At 45.2% G+C, this 11,217-nt stretch overlaps 1 non-coding gene across 1 annotated transcript; it reads right to left on the bottom strand.

The window, feature by feature from the left end:
* Positions 1 to 4,919: 4,919 nt before the first annotated feature.
* On the bottom strand, positions 4,920 to 4,992 carry TRNAR-CCG. The gene has a single exon. It is a non-coding gene; the product is annotated as a tRNA-Arg (tRNA).
* Positions 4,993 to 11,217: the final 6,225 nt, after the last annotated feature.

Raw genomic sequence — 11,217 nt, forward strand, 5'->3', positions numbered from 1 at the left:
ATAGAGATGGGGTCTTGCTCTTGCTCAGGCTGGTCTTGAACTCCTGAGCTCAAGCAATCCTCCAGCCTCGGCCTCCCAGAGTGTTAGGATTACAGGCGTGAGCCACCGCGCCTGGCCCTGCTTATTTTTGGAGTTTCTTTTTATTAGACAATGGCATATTCAGTTTAATCTCTGAGACAGTGGGTGGTGCTTGTGGGTGAGACTCAACTACACCCTGTACGACTGAGTCAGAGACTCAGTAAATGCTGTAAAGGGCATGCAAATTGACCTCCCTGTCAGTAGGTGGTGCTTGCTGAAATGAACAAGCTGCAGTGTTGTGTTTGGGTCCTGTGACCAGTCTAGTCCCTCCGGAGAAGCACTTGATTGCCCCAGGTGGTGGGTGGGGCCCTGGAACTTCAGATGAGTCCTTATTCCGTACCAGGGCAGAGGCAGGTGAGGGAGCGCGGCTGGGCAGGGCTGGGTTGGGTGAGCTTGCTCTCAGGCTCCACAAAAGCTGGCAAGGTATCTGTTTCAGCAGGTGTCCAGGGTCTGCTCCCAGCTTCTAGGCAAAGCCACCAGGGAGGGGCTATAGTGGACTCACCCAGTCACAAATCTCCCCTCCTTGTTCCCGAGCAATGCAATTGGGACCTGGGGGAACTGGATCTGGCCTGTGGGCCTGTCCCTGGGTCTCCAAAGATCAATGCCAGGGAGAAGCATGCTGGTCCCGAAGTGCCCTCAGGGTGCCCATGCAGGTTCAATATCCCTCCATCTCAGGGTGTGCCCCACACTGATGGAGTCACCAAACAAGTGGCACCAGGGAGGCCCAGCAGGCAGGGAGCTCAGAGACTGAGCACCTCTCAGTTCACTGCAGGACCCCTAGAGGAATGGTCTCAGCCCCCTTCTCTGTGGAAGCCTTGGCCTGGTGGCTCTCTTGTCTCTCTCTGCAGCCGGAGGTGGGGTAGGGGAAGGGGGGAAAAGAGTCTGGAAAGGTTTGAGCCCCATTCTTTTTGGAAGGCTCAGTGTGGTGGATGCACCAGAGAGAAGAAGCAGTTCCTGCGAGCCCTGCTCAATCTTACCTCTCAGAAGCCATGGGTGGGGCAGGGGAAGGGGAGGAAAAGAGTCTGAGTGGAAGAAAGCTATTAGAGCTCTCTGGTCATCCTGCCCCTCTCTCCAGAAGGCAGCCCACCCAGAATGTCCAGTCTCGGGGGTCACGCAGATCCCCCACGACCTGCAGGCCCCCTGTGGCTCCCACAGTCTGGGCCAGAGTTGGGAAATATTTGTGTGGGAATGAGTAAGATGAAAACTGAGGGGCTGAGGACCCCTGGAGAGGACAAGGGTGCACAGTGGGTGGAGAAGCAATATGGTGCCTGCCATCTCGGCTTGGGTGTTGGTGACGGGAAGTGACCCCATGGGCGCTTGCTGCCCGGTCCTTTGTCCTCATGAAGCTCCCTGTTCACTGGTGGCAGCAGCTTTGGGGCTTGTGAGGGTAGAAGAGCTCTCCAGCAGCTCGGAGCCCACTGACTGCCACAGATGAGGGGAGGGAGAAATCAGCCGCTCCACTTACCCTTCTTGCTGGACTCCAAGCTCTCAGGAGTTGATTTCTGCCAACGTCCTGCTCCTTCGTGCTCTGCTCCTAATTCTTGGGGCTTTCTTCCCGCGCTTTGAGGACTCAGGAAACTACTTGAATCATCATCATGGCTGCTCTGCTGGTTGCTCTCTTGGAGTTTTTCCACCTGGGCAATATATTGAGATCCTGTGAAAAAAGTTTTTTTTGAAAAAAGAAAAGAAAAGTCCATGGGCCAAACTGGACCAATTGTAGCTTTTCCCTGGAACCTTGATTCTGGAGCAAGTGGCCCTAGGATGAAGAAAACCATCAGAGGTGCTTACTACGGTGGTGGCCATCTGGCTCTGAGAGTCGCAGTGCTTCCACCCTCTTGCTGTTTCAGGGCCTCTGATACGTCTTTGATTCTTGCTGGTTCCCAAACCTGGTCCTCCAGCTCCTCCTCCCACATATCTTTCCAGTGAATTATGATTTGCTTTGCTCAGGTTGGGCTGGTTTGTTTCCATTGTTGGCAATAAGAGGGAACCAGGCAAGGAGTCTGAGCAGTTGTTTGGAGAACCAAGAAAAAGATTTCCTGGAAGCCTGGGCAAAGAGTGTTTCAAGAAGGAAGGACTAGTCAAGAATTTCAGACTTTAGGGCCAAGTCAAGCAAGACAAGAACTGAAAGGTGTGTCTTAAATTTGCCAATTAAGAGGCCACTGTTGGGGAGGAATGTGTCAGGTGGCAGGGGAGTGGGGGGCAGGTGGAGAACAGACACTGGACACAGGGACACTGCCTTTGCAGCAGCCTGGCTGCTTCGAGAGAGGGCAGCCAGGACTTGTGAGAGGTGCCATAGGAGCAGGGCTGAACTTGGAAGGAATAGAGAACCCGTAGGACGTTTTTGGACTCAGAAGAAAGAACTACCAGAGAGGCAAGCTAAAGACACAGGCAAGAAGGGAAACTAATGAGCTCACGCCTTTGAGTGTCTACTAAGTGCCAGGCAGTTTTCCTGAGGAGAGAGGGGATGGGTTCAGAACAAAGGCAGACGGAGGGGCCAGCCTGGGACTGGGGAAGGCACACCTCTTCCTCTGAGACAGGAGAGGGAGGGAATGGGGAATGGAGTAGATGCCAGAGGTGGAAGGAAGAGGAAAATGTGGAATTTGCATTGAGTGATTGGAATCTACTGTATTCAGTAGGCATTTAATCAACGTGTGCTGACGTTAGCTGAATGAACTATGGTGCGTGAGCCAAGAAGCATCTGCCAGGAAGAAGGAACTGGGCTAAAAAAGAAGCTGAAGGAGAGGAATGAGGTGGGAGAGTCAGGTAGCACGTGGAGGACTAAGCAGCCCCGTCAGAAGCCCAGAGGATGAGTTTGTTGTACCCAGTCCTTGGGGCTGTGTATTCCAGTATCTGAGAGCAATCTTGCTCTTGGGGGGCCAGGGATACATTGTCACTGTCTGTTTTCCCCAGATGCTACCTACAGGTGGGAGATAGGAGACAACACAGAGTTTTTGAGCTCCTACTGTATGCAAGGACCTGATGTGGACACCACCTCCCAACTCTGAGATATCAGAAATAGAGCTGGAAATTATCCCCTGGTCTTTTTTATTTGTGAATGCTTTCTGGTTTAAAAATTCAGCACTAATTCCTAATCTTAAAAAGAAGGATAAGGGTGTCAGTTAAAATTCTCCATTGGTTGTTTAGTAGTTGGGGTTTTCTTAAGTACACTTTTTATTTTGGAATAATTTGAGATTTACAGAAAAGATGCAGATAGTGCAGAGAGTTCTGGTATACCCTTCACCCAGTTTCCCCTAATGGTAACATCTTACGTTACCACACGTTTGTCAAAACTAAGAAGTGAACGTTGGTACGGTACAAGTAACTAAACTCCACACTGTATTGGGATTCCACCAGTTTTTCCACCGCTGTTCTTTTTCTGTTTCAGACTCGTGTTTAGTGCCGTTAGTGTTTAGTTGTTTTTAAAGAATAGGAATTAACTCAGTGATGTTCCTTTTATATAAGTTAGCAAGAAGAGTTGAAACTTTTCTGGCTGGGCACAGTGACTCACACCTGTAACCCTAGCACTGCGGAAGGCCAAGGTGGGAGGATAGCTGGGGGCCAGGAGTTCAAGACCAGCCTGAACAAGAGCAAGACACCACCCCACCTCCCCACGACGACCTACAAAAAATAGAAAACTTATCCAGGTGTGGTTCGTGCCTGTATTCCCAGCTACTTGGGAGGCTGAGATCCTAAGACAGGAGGATCGCTTGACCCCAGGAGTTTGAGGTTGCATTGAGCTGTGAGGATGCCACTGCACTCTAGCCAGGGGGACAGAGCAAGACTCTGTCTCAGAATGAAACAACAAAAACAACAACAAAACTTTTCAGGCTAGTCAACTGAACCAATCTGAAAAATTTAAACTTTGATTGTATTTCTTTAATTTCACTAATTTGCAGATCAAACACACACACCCCCCACACAAACACATTTACACACAACCATATGTTCTAGCTAGAATTTCTTATTCATAATACTTTGAAGATAGAAATTATAAATCATGTTTATTATATTTGTATGTTGTAACAGCACAGTTACTTTTCTGTAAACTCTTCTTAGTACTGTCCTAGAAATCTGGAGCCAGCAGAGTTGGATCTGCTCACACCTCCCTTGGGATAAGGATGGGGAGAAACTTTTGCAAGTGTGGCTGCCCATTGGGAAGCTGGCTTGAAAAGGTAAACGGAAAAAGAGGTGATGCCATCTGTCTAGTCGCCAGTTTGTGCTTCCTAAGGCTTTTTTCTTTTAAAAAATCAATGTAAGTTAAGCAAAAGTAAATGATCCTTCCTAAATATATACAATTTTTATTTGTCAATTATACCTCAATAAAGGTAGGAAAAAAATTTTTTTAAAAATTAAAAAAAAATGTTTTTAAAGTTAATGTTCTTTGGGGGGCAGGTTTAGCATTCACTTGCAAGCTCTCAGTTACAGTTTTGTTGTTAAATTTTTAAAACTGATACATAATTGTACATATTTATGGGGTATATGTGGTATTTTGATACATGCATACAATGTGTAATGATAAAATCAGGGTAATTGGGATATCCATCACCTCAAACATTTACCATTTCTTTTTGTTGGGAACATTCCAAATCTTCTGTTTTGAGATATACGATAAATTGCTGTTAACTAAGTAACCGCCCTGTGCTACCGAACATTAGAACCTACTCCTTCTAACTGTATTTTTGTATCCATTCAGTTACATACAGAGTTTTCAAAACGCGCAGATACACCTCTTAATGTGTAATACAGTCGGCCTCAACCTCTACAGAGAGGCGAAATAACCATCTCACAATCTGCTTTACTGTCCATCATCGCCTTTGTCTCCGCCAAAACTAATCTCCGTGCGACCCAGATGGGACTCGAACCCACAATCCCCAGCTCCGGAGGCTGATGCCTTATCCATTAGGCCACTGGGTCACCACAGAATCCGGGTTCTCACGCCCTCTCCTTACGGGATGCCATCATCGCGTCCCCCGCCCCCGCGCACTGCGGTCTCGCGCTGGGCGGTGTGTGATTTGGGAGACGCCCCCAGCGGCGGCAGCGCGCGCCTGCGCCCTCCTGCGCGGTCTTTCCGGCTTGCCCCCTGAGCCTCCAGTGCGCCTGCGCTGTCTGCAGGAACCGGCCGCGCCTCCCCCTGCGCGCCTGCGCCAGACTCTGCGTGCCCCATGGCTGCGGGTCCGCGTGCTTGTTTGTTCGGAGGTGTGTGTGCGGTCTGCTTCTCTCTGGGTTCATCTCGGAAGTTCTCAGCCCTGCCTGCCCGTTAGGCTCCCTTGGGGGGAACTTTAAACCAGACTCCAAGGCCTGCTCCCTCCTATTGTAATTCAGTCGACCTGGGCGGACCCGGGCGCCTGCATTTTACAAATTTCCCCGGGGCCTTCCACTGAGGGAACTTCCTCTGCGCAGCCAGCGGTAGGAACCACTCGCCGACGGCGAGATCCTCACGTATCCACCCCCGACTCTCCTTACATTTCTTCCCTTACAGCCTTCTTCTTTCCTTTGTTTCCCGCTTTTATTCAACAGACATTAATTTGATAACCTATTAGGTGCCGGTACTGTTGGCGGATCCCTTGGTGAACAGGCTTTTCCACCCCAAGAAAACTTGAAAGTCAGCCCTGTCTCCTGGTCACTAACCTACATCCGTTTTCCTCCCCCTGACTCCTCTTCCCCTCCAGATTAAAGGGAAAATGGACAAAACAAGACCCCTAAACACGAAACAGGTTTTTTTTTTTTATCCTAAAGTTAGGTGTTAGATAAAAATTTAGAGACGTTCTGGTTCTATGCACAATATCTCTTTGCTTGTTGTTTGTAAAGACGCTGGATTTGTGGTTTTTAAATATATACTATTTCGTTTTGTTAGACACGTAACAAGCCAGACAAGAAAAAAATTGAAATTGACCACAATTTTATCATTCAGAGTTAACTATTACAAAATGTATTAACGTTTTGGTGTATATCTTTCATGCGTTTTCATTTTTTTAAGAAATGGGGTCTCATTGTGTTGCCCACGCTGGACTCCAGCTGTTGGGCTCAAGCCATCCTCCTGCCTCAGTATCTTTCAAATCTCCTGTGTGTGTGATATGCCACTTAAACATTTATTAATGTTACCTGTGGCCGGCCTGTTAACTCTGAGGCCTCCAGAAGACGCTTTTCATGAAAACTGAGACATTATTCATTGCGTTGACATTTGCCTCCATGGTGCAGAAGCAATAGGGGGTGAAACTGACAGTGAATTTAAGGCAGTGACACCAAACTAGTAATAGTCATGTTCTTCACCTCCACGCACTGGTATGGAGCAAAAGCCGGCTTTACTTAAGAATGTTATTCGTGATGCTGTAAGAATAATTATATGTATTAAGTCTCAATACTTGAATACACATCTTTTTGGTAATTTGTTTGACAAAATGGGAAGGGTGCATAAATCAGTTCTACTGCATACCAAAATACAGTGGTGGTCGCTTGAGGGAAACAGTTGTGGGATGTTTGAGTTGCAGGCTGAATGGAATAACTTCTTTCAAGTTGTTTTTACTTGAAAGACCAACTGACAGACAAACTAGATTATTCAAAATTGGGCATTTTACAGATTTTTTTAGAAAATGAACAGTGGGGCGTGGTGGCTCACACCTATAATCCCAGTTCTCTGGGAGGCTGAGGCAGGAGGATAGCTTCAGCCCAGGAGTTCCAGGCTGCAGTGAGCTACGATAGCTCCACTACTCCAGCCTGGGCAACAGAGTGAGACCTCATTTCTAAAAAAACAAAAAAAACAAAAACACACACACAAAACGCAAAACAAAGTGAACATGTCACTTCAAGGAAAATAATTTATACTATTTGTGGTAATGAAACAACTTAAGCTTTTAAGAGAAAATTAAAAAGGCTGAAATCTTGTATCCACCACTGGGTGATAATGATAGCTTTCAAATACTTAAAGACTTTTCTGCTATAATGAATGTGATGTTCTGATGTTGCACAAGGCAAGGTGTCAGCACTTGGAAGAGCTGCATAACTCATAGTCCAATATGTTCTGAATGACCAGTGCATAATGTTGGAAAATCATGCATGGGTAAAAGATCCATCCAAGTGGAATTCACACTAGTGGATTTTAATGTAAAAGTATAAAAAGTTTACTGACATGGTTTCAGTTTTCACATCGCAACATATTTTCTTTCTTTTTTTTTTCTTGAGACAAGAGTCTCACTCTTTTGCCTGGGCTAGAGTGCTGTGGCATCATCCTAGCTCACAGCAACCTCAAACTCCTGGGCTCAAGTGATCCTCCTGCCTCAGCCTCCCAGGTAGCTGGGACTACAGGCATGCGCCACCATGCCCGGCTAATTTTTTCTACAAAATATTAGTAGTTGTCCGATTAATTTCTTTCTGTTTTTAGTAGAGACGGGGTCTCGCTCTTGCTCAGGCTGGTTTCAAACTCCTGAGCTGAAACAATGCACCCGCCTCGGCCTCCCAGAGAGCTAGGATTACAGGCGTGAGCCACCGCACCCGGCCTGCAACATATTTTCTTAACAGACTTTTTTTTAAGCAGTTTCAGGTTTACAGAAAAAGTGAGTGGAAAGTACAGAGGGTTCCCCTATACCCCTTCACCTTCCCTCCCCAATTTTCCCTATTATCTTTTTTCTTATTTTGTAGAGATGGGGATCTCTTGCTTAGGCTGTACTCAAACTCCTGCCCTCAAGGGATCCTCCCAAAGTATTAGGATTACAGGTATGTGCCATCATGCTGGGCCTATCTGTATTATTAACAGCTTCCATTAGTGTGGTACATTTCTTATAATTGATAAACTAATATTGATACATTATTATTAACTAAAGTCCTTAGTTTACAGTTCGCTCTTTGTGTTATACATTCTGAGAGTTTTGATAAATGTATAGTGTCACTTATCCACATCACATTATCACACCGAATAGTTTTGCTGCCTTAAAAATGCACTGTGTTCCACCTGTTTATGCCTTCCTCCCTCCCCTGAAACCCCTTGCAACCACTAATCTTTTTACTGTCTCCATAGTTTTGCCTTTTCTAGAATGTCACGTATTGTAGTTGAAATCATACAATATGTAGCCTTTTCACACTGGCTTGTTTACTTGGCAATGCATTTCAGTTTTCTCCATGTTTTTTCATGGCTTGATAGCTCATATCTTTTTATCATTGAATAATATTCCCTTGTATGCATGTACCACAGTTTGTTCATCCATTTACCTATTGAAGGACATCTTGGTTGCTTCAAAATTTTGGCAAATAAAGATGTTATATACATTTATGTGCTGGTTTTTGTGTAGACATAAGATAAAACATTTGGGAAAATACCAGCCATCACTAAGCTGGATCGTATGGTAAGACTATGTTTACCTCTGTAAGAAACTGCTAAACTGTCTTAGTGGCTATACCATTTTGCATTCCCACCAGCAATGAAGGAGAGTTCCTCTTGCTCCACATCCTCACCAGCACCAACACCGATTTGGTGGTGTCAGCGTTTGGATTTTAGCTATTTCTAATAGATGTGTAGTGTGTATCTCATTGTTTTGATGATAAATTCAGTAATTTTGCTGTGAAGTGAGTTTCTTAGTTGGAGCAATGTTGGGTAGGAATTCATGTGTCTTAGCCCATTTGTGTTGCTATAAAGGAGTACCTGAGGCTGGGTAATTTGTAAAGAAAAGAGGTTCATTTGGCTAATTGTTCTGACAGCTGTATAAGAAGCATGGCAGCAGCATCTGCTTCTGGTGAGGGCTTCAGGCTGCTTTCACTCCTGGCGGAAGGGGAATGGGAGCCAGTGTGTGCAGATCATGTGGCAAGAGAAGAACCAAGAGAGAGGGAGAAGGTTTTTTTTTTTTTTAACAACCAGCTGTCAGGGGAACTCCAGTGGGAACTAACAGAGTGAAAACTCACTGATTACCTTGAAGATAGCACCAAGCCATTCATGAGGGCTCCACAACCGTGACCCAGACATTTCCCAGTGGTCCTACCTCCAACATTGGGAATCAGATTTCAATATGAGGTTTGGAGAGTCAAATATCCAAACTATAGCACCATGGCGGTATAAAAGACTTGTAGAAAGTGAGTGGATGGTGGCAGTGGCAGCAGAGTGTGACACATGGGAAAATAAATATGGTCTAATTCAGAAAATGTCTCTTCTGCCTCATCCTACATGGAAAGGGTTCAGTGTTAGTGCCGTGACCCCAGGTAATTGAATGGTCCCTACATGGTGTGAAGTCAATATCAGGGCTGGTTGAGCACCCAGCAGGAGTGGTAGCCAGACCAGCCTCAAGAGTAGGAACTGCAAGTTGCTGAGCCTATGTGTGGCTCCTGTCTCTGCCGCCTCGGCCATGTAGTTCATGATCACATTAAGCACACTGGCCTGGCTGGGCGAGGAGGAAGATGATCATACCCAGAACAGGTCATTATAACCACCTGAATATTAATAGCCTATTCCACAGTGGAGGACTTTGGGTGAACATTCATGACTCAAATATCACCCTCTAACTTCGTTCCAAGAAATCCATACATGTACCCTGTCCCCAAACCACCTTTGTCATCAATCCTCTACTTTTCCAAATCTCCAACTATTGTTTATGACTCTTTTCAGTTGCAAGAGGCAGAAAACCCAATCCAATATTGGCTTAAGCAAAAAGGGAATTTACCAGCTAAAATAACTAAGAAGTCCAGAGATACAGCTGCCTTCAGGTGTTGATTAGGGATTTAAAAGTGTCACCAGGATCTGGTTTCTTTCTCTCGATTCTGTTCTGTTCTACTCTGTTCTATTGTTAATCCATTCTCAGGCTCTTTCCTCATAGTGGCAGAATATTCACAATAGCTTCAGATTTTATGTCCATTATCATAATCCCAACTGTAGAGGGAGGAGTGTCTCTCTCCCCTGTTAGTCTAATAAGTCCCAGACCCGGAGTCTTTAGTCCATGTTGAGTCACATGCTCTGCATGAACCAATCCCGGTGACCTAGGGGAAGGATTATTCTCCTGGGTTTATCACAGTTAGAGTCTATCCTGAGGGGTAGAGTCAACCTCACGCAACCTTGTGGACTGGTTTGAGTGAACACTGGCTCCTACAGGAAAGTCAGGAATTACTCTTTTAACAGTGAACACCTGCTGGGCAGTGTAAACAATTAATGCACATTATGCCAACTAGCCAGACAAATGAGTTTTCACTGGTTATCAGTGTAGATCCTCATCTCAGGATATCTGTCCTTTCAGAAAAAAGTGTATCAGAGGTACTGTTCAAGGTTGTACCCATTAGGGAGTTATACTACTCTACTCTTCTTCAGGGCCACTTCCACATGAGCCCATCAATTAGGAGCAATCTGCTTCAGCTCATGCCAACATATTATGCAGAGCTCCTGGCCTGGTCTTTGTCTTACTGATGAACTGGTCATCGGATGCCCCGCGAAACCTCAGATGTAGATTGAGGGTAAGAAATCAGCTGGGAATGTTAAGTACTGCCTCGCAGGGTTGTGAAGATTAAATGTATCAGTATATGTTAAACACTTAGGACTCTTCTGGGTACGTAATAATATTTTCAAGCAAAAGAAAACCCAATTTGACAATACAAAGAAAAGGCATCGGATGACATAAGCAAACCTTCAGAGGTAGAACAGGCTGTTGATCAGAGCTCTTAAGGTTCCTTTACAATTTTCTTATTCAAATTTCTAGGATTCACATCTCTTTCAGAAGAACAGAGCCTGCTTTCTTACCTCTAACCATTAAACAAAAGGCCTAGGGTGGCTCTCCCACTGGATGAGTTTAGGTCATGTGTCTGCCTCTGAACCATTCATAGTAGCTAAGAGAATGCCCTGCAGTTATTGGTTTAGAGGTGAATTCTTTCCACATTCTTACATTTGGGAGGTTGGGATTATGCTGATTAAGAGTAGGTGCATCCCCCAACCCCCCATGAAATCCTTCATGACTACACAGTGAGTGAGGCTAACATTAATCCTGCAGGAATGGACAAAGTTCAGTGTTTGAATTTATCTATAGCAAAAAAATAAACCAACAGAACTTTTTTCTAAAATATACGCTTTTTGAAACACAGAAAAATTGCAGAAAGAAACAAAATGACCCATAATCCTGATGCTCTGATAACCATCCTTGTTTTTTTTTTAAGCATATGGCAAAAAATGCAAACTTT

The sequence above is a fragment of the Propithecus coquereli genome, unplaced genomic scaffold (genome assembly GCF_000956105.1).
Source record: "Propithecus coquereli isolate 6110/MARCELLA unplaced genomic scaffold, Pcoq_1.0 Scaffold119, whole genome shotgun sequence".
In the NCBI taxonomy this organism is placed as follows: domain Eukaryota; kingdom Metazoa; phylum Chordata; class Mammalia; order Primates; family Indriidae; genus Propithecus; species Propithecus coquereli.